Genomic DNA, 13647 nt, shown 5'->3' with positions numbered 1-13647 from the left:
CCATATTAAGGGGGATCTCGGCTCTGTACCGTCCTCATTGGCTGCCTTTCTACCTTCACCTGCCAGCTTTCAGGGACTGATAGGAAGAGCTTTTTGAGGGCTTCGAGGCCAGGAGTTTAAAAAAGGACCTTGTGGCCAGGGTCTTGGCAGGCTTTTCTGCTGTAAGGGTTGGCTTTGTTCTCAGGCAGCTGCCTTCCCTCAGAGGGTTTCCAGGTGGGGTCTCGAGGCTGTGTTCTCACTTGCGGGGTCCCTCCCTATACTAACCTGCCTCAACACTTCTTGCAAAGAGAAAGGCCCGGGGGCCCAGTGACACAATTTGTGTGACAAAACGGAACCCCCTTCTCGCAGAACTTCACCGACGTCCTTCCTCTCCTAAGCTCCTCCATCTACATCTGGAACAAGTCCCCTTCCCCGGGCTTTGGATGGCATCCTTGGCATGTGACTGGATCTGGCCAATCAGGGCAGGGTATGCCACTCCACCTGGTGATTGGTTCCAAGGAAAGGCCGCTGAGCCAATCAGAGCCCAAGGAGCTCACTCTCTAGATCTGGGCTTGAAACTGCAGAAAAGGGGCTCACTCTTGCCCAGCTGCTGTTGAGTGCCTAGAGGGGAATCGCCCCAAAGAGATGCTGAGAGATGACCAAGGGAGGGAAGGAGACAGGCTGGGCCCAGCTGCCTTTAAGCCAAATCTGAAGTCCCTAGATCCCTGGGCTTTTCAGGTACAGGAGCCTCCCCTCTACCTTCTGAAGCCTGTTTGGGTTGCCTTTGTTGTTGTTGTTTTAAGATTTATTTTATTTAAATCCCCCTCCCTTGTTTGCGCTCGCTATCTGCTCTCTGTGTCCATTCACTGTATGCTCTCTGTGTCTGCTCATCTTCTCTTTAGGAGGCTCTGGGAACCGAACCTGGAACCTCTCCTGTAGGAAGGAGGCTCAGTTACACCTGAGCCACCTCAGCTCCCTGCTTGTTCTCTCATTGTTTCCTCTTTGTATCTTTTAGCTGCATCATGTTGTTGCATCAGCTCGCCGAGCTAGCCCATCATGCCAGCTTCCATCTTGCTCATCTCCTCTGGGAGGCACCAGGAACCAAACCCGGGACCTCCCATGTGGTAGGGCTGGAGCCCAATCGCTGGAGCCACATCCGCTTCCCTGGGTTGGGTTTTTATCACTTGCAGGGGCCTTATTTGGCCCCTGTTCTTGCCAGCCTCTTTCTCCAACCCTGAGCTGTAGGGTGTTTGCACAGATGGTTCCTGTTTCCAGGAATGCACTATCTCCTGCAGTCCCCTCCTACCTTAAAGCCTGCTTAAACATTTTCTCTCAGCTCAGATGGTTACTTTCAAGTCTTCCCAGAATCACTCCATCTCCCTCACCTCCCCCGAAAAAACAAAACCAAAAAACTACCTCAGGCAGGTCCAGTGTTTCCTATACCTTTTTTTGGTTGCACGCTTCACTATTTCTAACTATGTATTTATTTTTGTGAATATTTGATAAATATCCCCTCAGACCTCCCTTAGACTGTAAGATCCTTGAGGGAAAGCACTTTATCTCTGCTTGTCACTCGTTCCCAGTACCCAACACAGTACCTGGCACAATTGGTACTTGAGAAATCCCTGTAAAATGGGTGACCTAGGAACAAGTCTTCTTCGGGGAAGGGAAGTGAACAGCTTTATGTAGTATTTGCACCATATAAACAACAATAGACTAAATAAGAGCAGGGATAATAGTAAAATGCAGTAAAATAATTACAAAGTGATGAGTTTCTAATACTATTACCTTTGAGTTTAATATCATCTATGTAATTGTAGGTTGATATAATTTAATTTTTAATGATGGCTGTTTAACAATTGGCTCCTAAAATTCCTGAAGGTTTAGCTTCTGTGAGCTGGCTCCAGCTGGCTCCAGCATTTCACTGCTTCCAGGTTTCTCAGCGAAATGACTTGGTTCTCCTCAGGCTCCCCTGTCTGTAGTAAGTACTTAGCTTGCTCTGTTGTACCGGATACCACTCCTCCATCCAGCCCCCATTCTCCAAAGACTCTTTGGAAAAACTTGCAGGCTGAGGTCTCCTCATTCTTGGGGTTTAGGCCATATTTATTCTTTTTTTTTTTTTTAATAATAGATTTGTTTATATTTTTTTAAAGATCATATTTTTTTAATTGTCTCATATTTATTCTTTAACTGTCAAATTAATGGGTTTTTAAGCAGGAGAGATCAGAGTGCCATGTTTCACAAGAAATCCAGTGCTGCCCCTCTTTCCACATTCCCCCAAAACTCCACTCCCAGAAGGATCACTGTGTGCAGCTGGCAAAGGTTTGGAATATCTGAGAGCATTTCCACACGTGACAGAGCAGAATAGGGAACTCTGAATTAAATATTAGACACCAGTGTCCTGACGTCCCCAAGCCTGGCTTCTCCGGCCCTCCCCCTCCATCAAACCCCCTCTCTTACCCAGGACCCTTTTGCTAATCCCAGAGCCCCAAAGCCTTGTCTTCCATGCCTACCAGAGAAGGCCCCTATGGCAGTGGAAGATTATTTCATGAACCACCCCCCCCAAAGAGAATTGTATAGCCAGACAAAAGAGGTGCTAATACAAAGTGTTGGCTTTTATAAAGGATATTTATTTAAGGGAAAAGCTTACAATTACAAGGCCCTAAAGAGAACAATTCAAGGTTATTACTGCCTCGCCCAATGTCATTTGCCACGTGTTGAAGCAAGATGGCCCATGATGTCTGCCAGGGTTCGGCTTCCTCTGCCTCTTCCGGCTCCGTGGGCCCAGCTTCTTCTGATCTCAGCTGCAGGCTGGCGCGGGGCTCAGCTGCTCTGGTCTCTTCAGCCGTAAACTATCAGGCCAATGGCTCCTCTCTCTTCCTGGGGACCCTGCCGTGGCTATGGAGCTGTCTCTCTTCCTCTCTGTTCTTCTCCTTTCTTCTTGACTGACCGTCCATTTACATAGCCCACCAAGGGGGCGGAGACCAACCCCCCACGCCCTAATGAAAGCCACAATCTTGATTTAATCAAGTAAACCTAAACCCTTTGAATTTAAATCAATCAGAGGGGATCATGCCCAGAGGAGCAGACCAGATCACATCCATACCTGTCTTTGGAATTTGTAAGTAATATCAAATTGCCACAATTACATTTGTGGGCTGGTCCACCCCCGTGGAGCTGCGCCTGTGAGAGCAGGCCCAGAAGGGAAGGAGATACCAGGTAAATATCACCCACCATCTTGCTTTAACACGTGGCAGCTGACTTGGGTGAGAAAGCACCCCTTATAGGGCCTTCAGTTGGATTTTTCATGGCCTTGAGACTGTAAGCATTTGTTTTTAAGATCTTTTTTTTATCCCTCCCCCTTGCAGGTTTTTGCATGTTGTCTGCTCTGTGTCCATTCACTGTGTGTTCTTCTGTGTGTCTCTTTATTTTTATTTATTGCTTGTTGTTTGCTCTCCGTGTCCATTCGCTGTGTGCTCTTCTGTGTTTTTACTTGTCTCCCTTTTCGTTGCGTCACCTTGCTGAGTTGGCTCTCCGCAGCACTTGCGGGCCAGGTGGTACTTGTGGGCTGGGCAGCATTCTGCAGCGTGCGGGCGAAACTGCCTTCACAAGGAGGCCCTGGGACGCAAACCCAGGGCCTCCCATGTGGTAGACGGGAGCCCAACTGATTGAGCCACAGCCGCTTCCCTTTAAGATTTTAATTCTTTATTCTCCTGCCCCCTCGTTGTTTTGCACTCGCTGTCTGTTCTCTGTGTCCATTCACTGTGTGCTCTGTGTCTGCTCGTCTTCTCTTTAGGAGGCACGAGGAACTGAACCTGGGACCTCCCATGTGGGAGAGAGTCACTCAATGGCTTGACTCTCCTCAGCTCTATGCTTTGTTGTATCCCTCATTGCCTTCACTTTCTGTGTCTCCTTGTTGCGTCATCTTGTTCCCGTCAGTCTGCCATGCCTGCCCATTGCACCAGGTCGTTGTCTTGGTCATCTTTTCCAGGAGGCTCTGGAAACTGAACCCAGGACCTTCCATGTGGTAGGCAGGAGCTCAGTCATTTGAGCCATATCTGCTTCCCAACTGTAAGCTTTTACCCCAAATAAATGCCCATTATAAAAGCCAACAGATTTCTGGTACTTTGCACCAGCACCCCTTTGGCAGACTAATGCAGAGTGTAAACAAAAAACACTGATTCTTTTCTCCCCCCATCTCTCCCCCTCTTCCAGACTGCCTGTGTGCTGATATCTTCCTCTGTGTACCAGCTGTGTGACCTTGAATAAGCTCCTGTCCCTCTCTGTGCACATCCATCATCTATGAAATGGGAATGACAGTATCCCCCCCATTGGGTTATCATGATGCCGTCCTGTGGCACATCCTTGACAGCCACTTTCTCTTAGCTGCACTTTTTAATTTTGCTGTGTTTTGTTTTTAATAAATTTTTAGCTGCTCTTTTTGGGAGCTTTTGGGATGTGGATGGACCATGATTTATTAACCAAGCCTCATTCAGGGCATTTTTTTGTTTTATTATTAGGGACAAAAACATCTTTGCACCTTTGCCCGACGACTTCCTCGTGTTACATTTCTAGAAATGTTTGTTTGGTCAAAGGTGGGCCCTTTTAAAATGTTGTCCCCACCTCCAAAATTTTGTAGCAATTGACATGCTCATGAGAGTGGAGAAGGAGCACCCCTGTCTCCTCATCCCCGATAACACCAGCCACTATTTTTTTTTAACTTGACCAAGGGGATGGCCAATATCCCCTGGGCTTTTAGAATCATTTGTCCCCTCAGCCCCAAAGGGACAGGTGTTGTATAATTCCCTTTCTATGAAACAGGTAGACTAGCAAGCCAGAGAGACAAAGCCTGGAGTACAGCTTCCAGGGGTAAAGGGCAAGCGCCTAGGGTGCTTTAGTTTCCTGGCAGCTAAAACAAGTACCGTGCAACAGGTTGCCTCAAACAGTGGGTGTGCGGGAAGCAGACTTGGCCCAGTGGTTAGGGCGTCCGTCTTCCACACGGGAGGTCCGCGGTTCAAGCCCCGGGCCTCCTTGACCCGTGTGGAGCTGGCCCATGCGCAGTGCTGATGCGCGCAAGGAGTGCCCTGCCACGCAGGGGTGTCCCCCGCGTAGGGGAGCCCCACGCACAAGGAGTGCGCCCTGTAAGGAGAGCAGGAAAGAAAGTGCAGCCTGCCCAGGAATGGCGCTGCCCACACGGAGAGCTGACACAAGATGACGCAACAAAAGAAACACAGATTCCTGTGCCGCTGACAACAACAGAAGCGGATAAAGAAGACGCAGCAAATAGACACAGAGAACAGACAACTAGGGTGGAGGGGAAGGGGAGAGACATAAATAAATAGATAAATCTTTAAAAACACAAAAAACAGTTGGTGTGTATGGGGTCACAGTTTTGAGGCTAGAAGTCCAGAACCAAGGTGATGCTTTCTGCCGGAAGATGGCGGTGCTCCGAGGCTGGCTGCTGGCAATCCTTGGTGCTTAGCTTGGCTGTCCCAAGGAACCGTGCACGCGGCGTCATCCCCTTTCTCTTCCCGGTTGTTAATTGCCAGCTTCCAGCTGCTCGAGGCGGCTTCTCTCTCCATCTGACTTTGACTCTGCTTGTCAAGGATTCCAGGAATCCAGACGAAAGTGTGACCTGATGCAGCTGGACCACGCCCTCACAGAAGTGACATCCTGGGGAGATCTTATTTACAACCCACCGGAAAGGGGACCAAGGGCACGCCCAAAGAGGGGTGCACGAGTCAGTGCACTCCAGGGAGTTCATGCGTTCTGGGATGATGGGAAGGTTCTGGTAATGGATGGGGATGAGGGAAGCACAACATTGCGCATGCGATTAATCCCCCTCAACAGTCTGCTGGGCAGTGGTTGAGATGCAAAAGTTTATGTCGCATGTATGTTTCCACAATTTAAAAAAAAAAAGAAAGAAGCTAAAGAGACCATGACAATTGAATGCAACACATGATACTGGACTGGAACTAATAATGGAAGAGAAAAGGCCCAAAAGGACAAATTGGAATAGACTGTAATCTTCGTATCAGCATTACATTTCTTGAACTTGAAATTTCTTGAACTGTGGTTACATAAGTGAATATCCTGTTCATAGGAAACAGACATGGAACTATTAAGCGTACAAAAAGCATGATGTAGGGAAGCAGACGTGGCTCTGCTGATAGCGTGTCTGCCTACCATATGGAGGGTCCAGGGTTTCATCCCCAGGGCCTCCTGACCCGTGTGGAGCTGGCCCACGCACAGTGCTGATGCGCGCAAGGAGTGCCCTGCCACACTGGGGTGTCCCCTGCATAGGGGAGCCCCACATGCAAGGAGTGCACCCCGTAAGGAGAGCCACCCTGCGCGAAAAAAGCACAGCCTGCCCAGGAGCGGCGCCGCACACACAGAGAGCTGATGCAGCAAGATGATGTAACAAAAGAGAGACACAGTTTCCTAGTGCCACTGAGGGGCACAGAAGAACACACAGCAAATGGACACAGAGAGCAGACAACGGGGCGGGGGATGGGAGAGGGGAAAAAAAAAGCATAATGTATACAACCTACTATGAAATGTTTAGAAAATAGATAAATAGACCAAAAATAAATAGATAAACAGAGGCTAGGGATGACAACAACAGATGTGGCAAACTGTTAAAAGCTGGAGGGTCTGAGGATCTGGAGGGTGGGGGAGGAGGTATGTTGGAGAACTCTGTATGGGTTTTGCGTTGTTGTTGTTTCTTTACCCCCTGGGATGGCTCCCTCATCTGTCTGCTCATTGTATCCGCTCGTCTTCTTTAGGAGGCACCAGGAACTGAACCTGGGACCTTCCATGTGAGAGGTGGGTGCCCAACTGCTTGAGACATGCCTCCTCTGGTTTTGCATTGTTTTTGCATCTGTCCTGTAAGTTTGAAGTTAATTAAAAACAAACAGTTAAAAAATACATAAAAGAATTAACAAAATTAAAAAAGGAAAAAAAAAACAAGTTTTAGAAAACGTGCTTGGGGAGCGGATGCAGCTCGGTGGTCGAGCACCTGCTCCCCACGTACAAGGTCCCGGGTGCGATCCCAGGGCCCTCCTGAGAGAACTCACCGAGCCTACGGACCTCGAAGGCACCCGTAGCCGCTGTGCTGCGCCTGCGCCCGCCCTGGCCGCTGCGGGATGAGCGACACGAGCCCTTGGCTCTCTCTGACTGCCCCGTGCTTGGCGACAGCCCCGCGGCCCCAGCCCTGGCCTCCCGCTTCGACGCACGCGGCGGCAGTGGAGTCCAGCAGAGAGCGGCCGGCACGGGTGAGGAGGGCTGGGGGGGGAGCACGGGGAGCGGGGACCGGCGCAAGCTGGAGAGCAACCGAGGGCGGCAGAGCTTCCCGGGGATGAAGGCCTTCGGTGACACGACCACCACGAGGGCGGGCAGGGCGCGAGCGGCCTTCCCAACCAGCGCGGCCGGGGGCGGGACGTGGCCTTTGCCTTTCCCCCTCAAGTCCCCAAGTCCGGGGAGCGGAGGGAGAAAGGCTGCGGGGAAGCATCGGGGCGAGGTGGCTCCTGCCGGCCGTTCGGTGCCCTGGAAGGACAGGGGTCCCCGAAAACCGGCACGCTTGTGTGGCTCAGCGGGCGCAGCCGGAGGCCCCTCCAGGCTGAGGGCGAGCACGGCCGCGTGGTGGCCTCCCGGACCACGCTGTCCAGTACGTCCAGGCCAGCAGCGGCCTCGGGGACGCCCAGCCACGCGTGGCAAGGGACTCGCGCTGTCCCCACCCGCGGCCGCCGGCACCGGCTGCGTGGACGTCCCCGGGCGGGAGAAAGCCCTCGGGGGGCAGGGGCACGGGCGGGCCCGTCTCCGTCGCAGCCGACGCAGGCCGTGGGTGCTTCCGGGCCCACGCGTCGGGCGTTTGGCAGCGGCCAGACCTGGGCCACGGGGTTCTGGTGGCCACGGCTGTGACTTAACAGGCTCGGCTAACGGTAAACGCCGGCTGCTCCAAGCTCCGAGCCGCCGGGGCGAACAGTGGGGCACGCAGGCCTGCGGCAAGATGGCCGGGCCCGGGACGCACCGCGCAGGCGCCGGGCGGCGGCCGTGCGCCCTGGCGGCGGGGCGGGCACCAGCAGGACCCGAGGGACCCACCAGGGGAGTCTTATTTGAAATCTGACCCGACCCTTTCGGTGTGGGAAACACTCGAATCACTGAGGATCCAAGGTTTGAATTCTGGGACCCTTACAATGGTAAAATGTTACTGCTATTTAAATTCTGCTCTTTACAAGCTTTGTAGTATTTTAACTCATTGCTGGATACTAAGACTTGAATTTTCTTTTTTTTCCCAAAAAAAAGGGTGTATAGTTTTACCTTTTTAAATAAAACTGACTATTCCATGAGTACGATTAAATAAAATAGAAGTACCTGCGTACTTGTTCCCCACCCTGGCCCTTTGCTAGCTGACGCTCACCTCCACTTACTCTTTTTTTTTTTTTCAATTTTTTATTTATTTTTTAATTCATTTTCTAAAATGTTACATTCAAAAATATGAGGTCCCCATGTACCGCCCACCACTTATTCACTCAACATGTTTTTTCTTTTTTCTTTTGAAAAGATTTATTTATTTATTTATTTATTTCTCTCCCCTTTCCCCCACCCCAGTTGTCTGATCTCTGTATCTATTTGCTGCGTCTTCTTTGTCGGCTTCTGTTGTTGTCAGCGGCACAGGAATCTCTGTTTCTTTTTGTTGCATCATCTTGCCACTTCTGGGCAGGCTGCACTTTCTTTCATGCTGGGTGGCTCTCCTTACAGGGCGCACTCCTTGCACGTGGGGCTCCCCTACGCGGGGGACACCCCTGCGTGGCAGGGCACTCCTTGCGTGCATTAGCACGCAGCCAGCTCCACACGGGTCAAGGAGGCCCGGGGTTTAAACCGCGGACCTCCCATGTGGTAGACGGATGCCCTAACCACTGGGCCAAGGCCGCTGCCTTTTTCCACCCTTGCGCCATCAGTCCATTTGCATCATTGGTTCTAAGGTGAGCCTCCTGCAGATATCATATGGCTGGTCCCTGTTTTCTTTCCTTTTTTTTTTTTTTTTTTTTTTAAAGATTTATTTATTTATTTAATTTCCCCCCCTCCCCTGGTTGTCTGTTCTTGGTGTCTATTTGCTGCGTCTTGTTTCTTTGTCCGCTTCTGTTGTCGTCAGCGGCACGGGAAGTGTGGGCGGCGCCATTCCTGGGCAGGCTGCTCCCTCCTTTCACGCTGGGCGGCTTTCCTCACGGGCGCACTCCTTGCGCGTGGGGCTCCCCCACGCGGGGGACACCCCTGCGTGGCACGGCACTCCTTGCGCGCATCAGCGCTGCGCATGGCCAGCTCCACACGGGTCAAGGAGGCCCGGGGTTTGAACCGCGGACCTCCCATATGGTAGACGGACGCCCTAACCACTGGGCCAAAGTCCGTTTCCCTCTTTCCTTTTTTTTAGTCATAATTATTGGCTGGCCTCTTACTGTGAGAAGAGCTGGGGATCGAGGTGGGAACCAGAAAGCACCTCCCCAGAGGAGGAGGTGAGTGACCCAGCGAAGCGTAAGGCCAAGTGGCTGAAAGAAGGCTCCTGCTCCACAAATGGAATTATGTAGGTAAAATATTTACAAAGAAATACAGAAAATAAATTTTACAAAAACATAAATGCCATTACTCCTTTGTTATATATGATATTCACGAGCATTAGACAGCTAATGGTACCAGCGCCAGCAGTTTGAGCTCTGGACCTTGAGAAGTCACCTGGCCTCTCTGAACCTCCATCTCTTCCTCCATAAAAGGGCTAGTGCCACCTGCCTCAGGACACTCAGAAGACTGAGCGGGACAGAGCACTCGTGGCTCCTGACAGCAAGCGGAAGCTACAGGGAGGGCTGCCCGGTACAGGGCTGACTCCCCGGGCGCCCTCCTCGTCCAGGCAGCCCGCAGTCAACACGAGGACTTGGAACACTTTCCTTGTCATTCCACTCTCTGCAGCTGTTTTTTCCTTAGTGCTATTGGCTGATGGACACTGTGGCTGAATCTCAGCAGCACTCCCTGGCCAAGATCTTTTCTTTCTTTTCCATTTTTGGCTCCCCAATGGCTCCCCAGTTCAACTCCACTGAGCCCCTCTTGACCAAAGACAGGTATTTCCCAGCCTCCATCCTGAAGGCACAAGGAACACCCCAAACCCGGGGTCTAGAGCTTCAAGTATGGCTGGATCCAGGGGCTCAGCTATCATCAGGGCTTTGTCTTTCTCCATCTTGACGTTCTCCCTTTTTCTTCTTGGACAGTTTTATTCTCAGGCAGGCTCTATCTATGCAATAGCAAACTAAGTGCCAGGTCTTGCAGGTGCATTTGGTACTTTCTGCTTATGATCTCAAGAAGAAAGAGTTCGTGGCTCATCCTGGACCCTTTTCAATCTCTGCTGAAGGACTCCGACATCACACATGCATATGGAGGTATCACACACATGATCAGACCTCATATGTACAAGGATGAGGGAGTACAAGGATGATGTGGGGGAGCTACTAGCTCCCTAGTTTGGGGTAGGACCCCAAAGCCAGTTCCATAAATGACCACTCGCCCTGTGTTGAGATCTTCCTTCAAGGCCTCACTTACCCCACACCCTCATCAAATATGTAAAAAGCACCATGTCCTGCAGAAAATATTACTCTTTACTATAAAATAAGATTGGAAGGGATTTCTATGATTTTGCTTTTGAGATCATTTGGCCATAAGTAATTTGCTCAAATTACAATTGACTGTAGTTGGTGGACAATCATCTTGCTCCTTGCTTCATGGGGAATTTCTACAGAGAAAATCTAAGTCACTTGTTTTCCACTGTCCTGAAAATTTTGTCAATGTTAGATTTAACAATGACTAAATAAAACATTGTGTTACATTGGACATTTAACTGAACATTTACTGATTTGATTTTGCAGCAGGTGCTTTTTTAAAAAATGTTGGCTCCAGTAAAGTTTGTGTAGATCTCAACTGTAAATGAAGGACCTTGACACATGCATAAGGCCTGGACTTGGTGCCAAAGGGGGGTATCCTTCCCGGAAGCCAGGGATGTGGCGCGCTGCAGAAGGGAAGGCTCGGGGTCAGGATCCACGGGGCTGTCCCCCGGCCCATGGCAGGGAGCAGTGGCACCCCACCCTGGTCCCCACTGAGGCTGGAGCTGAGGTAGGGGTGGCAGGGAAGCCCGGTTTCAGCTCAGCCTCAGGAAGCTGCCCAGAGCTGCCCTCAGAAGACCTGTCCTATCTAGGGAGCCACCACTGTGGAAGGCAATAAAGATTTCTCTATAGGTCAGGATAGGCTGGGTTCTACTGCAGTAACAAATGAGCCCTAATTCTCCAGAGCTGACCGCAACAAAGAATTCTAGCTCATACTCCATGTCCACTATGGGCCAGCAGGGGGCGCTCCACCATCCTGCCTGAAGACGTCTCCAGTAGGTGGGACCCTACCAGTCTTACCGCGAGGGAAAAAGGGAATTTTTGCTCGCCAGGTACCAACACCTAAAGCTTCTGCTTGGAAGTGGCAGGTGTCACTTCTGTCACATCCCTGGGCTAGAGGAAAGTGGCCACACATGTCAGTAATAATGCAGTCTTGCCCCATTTCCTCCGAGAGTGAAACCCAATGGCAGCCACTGTAAAGTTACCCCAGGCAACTGTCGCCTTGCTTCTCATCAGCACATACTGGAGAGGAGAGAGGGGAAGTCATTTGCCTGAGTGGCAGAGCCAGAAGTCCCTTTTTCCTAACTTGCTCTTTTTTTTTTATCCCTCCCCCTGTGGCTTTTTGTGTGCTGTCTGCTCTCTGTGTCCATTCGCTGTGTTCTTCTGTGTCTGTATTTATTTATTTAATTTCCCCTCCCCCCTTGCAGCTTGCTTGCTGTCCGTTCTCTATGTCCATTTGCTGCGCGCTCTTCTGTGTTTTTGCTCGTCTCCCTTTTTTTGTTGTTGTTGCGTAACCTTGCTGAGTCGGCGCTCTGCAGTGCTTGCGAGCCTGCCTTCACAGGGAGGCCCTGGGATGTGAACCCAGGACCTCCCATATAGTAGACGGGAATCCAACTGATTGAGTCACGGCCACTTCCCCATACTCTTTTTTTTTTAAAGATTTATTTTATTTATTCCTCTCCCCTCCCCCCCACCCCAGTTGTCTGCTCTCTGTGTCCATTCACTGTGTGTTCTTCTGTGCCCACTCGTATTCTTGTCAGCGGCACTGGGAATCCCTTTATGTTGTTGCGTCATCTTCCCGTACTCACTCTTAATCTCTTTATCCCATAATTCCTAGTGAGATATGCTCCTTTCCCATCTCCACATTCCCTTTTCAAACTCCTGTGGGAAAAAAACAACAACAACAAAACCCATGTGGGAAGTCATCTGACTCAACTGGGAGAAGCTGCGGGTCTGTTGGATGACATCAAGGTAACTTGCCTCAGATTAAAAGGGCATTCTACACATGCATCTTATTGGGTCCTTAAAAGAAAAATCATTTTCATCATGTCCTTTATCCACGACGGAGCATACAGTGGCTTTCTACTTACTGCCTGCTGGTCTGAACGCGCTTCTCTTCTTCCAGCCGTATTTAAAGGTGGTGCCAGGAGTGGATGTGGCTCCACCAGCTGGGTGCCTGCCTCCCACATGGGAAGTCCCGGGTGCAGTTATGGTTGCCTCCTAAAGAAGACGAGCAGATGAGAGGGTCCTTGTGGGGGTGGGGGAGAACACAAAAATAAAAATAAAGGCAGCACCGATTTCCCTGAAAGTCAAGGAACCACAGGGTACAAAAATTGGGGAAATATTAGGAGGGAAAAAAACTATCGAGGGAGGGGACCAGCAATAGCCATTAAAGCTTACCTCTATGGAAGGCTCCACATGCTGTCCCTCCTGCAGCAAAAAAACCATGCCCGTTTCAACAATATGCGTTTCCTCTTGGGCACAAAGATAAATTACACTTCCCAGTTTCCTTGCAGTTAAGTTGCTCATGTTACTGTGTTGTGGTCCATGGAATGTGAACAGAAGTGATTTAGACCAATTTGTGGTTTGGCCCATAAAAACCTCCCTTGCACAACCTTCCATTGGATCCTTATTTTGAAACACCAGCTGTAAAAGATATTTTGGGGCCGACTGAAGAAACTTGACAATGGACTGGATATTAGACGTTAGTATCGAATTTTTAACTCTTTCACATGTGGGGTTTTGGGTAGGCAGATGTCCTTAATTTTAGAAGATGCACAATCAAGTATTTAGCAGTGAAAGGTTACTGTAAGACACGGGGTGGATCTCTGGTTAGGATTTGCAGTCGAACTCCATATACAACCTGATTTACTTAGAAAGGTTAGGAACCAGAAGCACAAGGAGCTGCATTGTAGAGAAACTGTATCCTCAGCTGCAGCTTTCAGTGTCCTTAATTTACTGTACAAAATGGTTTAGGTTCTGGATGCAACTAACATCAGGAAAACCTCTGGGCCTGCAGGGCTAAGTGGCTAGCTCCCATCCTTCAGTGTAGCCATGGTCTCCAAATTACACACAAGGAACAATCCTGCCAGCCAAGGACAAAAGGCTAAGGGCCGTTCTTTGGGTGAGTTTAACAGCTCCCAGGAGGTCCTACAGGAACCCCATCTAAATGCAGGAGTGAGGCTGCAAGAAGTCAGACTATGTGATCTAAATATATTTTTAAAATAAATTAAAAATCCAGGGTGGC

The 13647-nt window shown here is 50.1% G+C and overlaps 1 long non-coding RNA gene across 1 annotated transcript; it reads right to left on the bottom strand.

The window, feature by feature from the left end:
• Positions 1–12099: 12099 nt before the first annotated feature.
• LOC131274858 (uncharacterized) lies at positions 12100–13357 on the bottom strand. The gene is made up of 3 exons (XR_009182182.2): positions 12801–13357; positions 12491–12620; positions 12100–12281 (listed from the first exon to the last, which is right to left on the bottom strand). It is a non-coding gene; the product is annotated as an uncharacterized lncRNA (long non-coding RNA).
• Positions 13358–13647: the final 290 nt, after the last annotated feature.

Source organism: Dasypus novemcinctus, chromosome 21 (assembly GCF_030445035.2).
Source record: "Dasypus novemcinctus isolate mDasNov1 chromosome 21, mDasNov1.1.hap2, whole genome shotgun sequence".
NCBI lineage: Eukaryota > Metazoa > Chordata > Mammalia > Cingulata > Dasypodidae > Dasypus > Dasypus novemcinctus.
The sequence above is the reverse complement of the archived record's forward strand: the minus strand, read 5'-3'. Positions and strand labels throughout refer to the sequence as shown.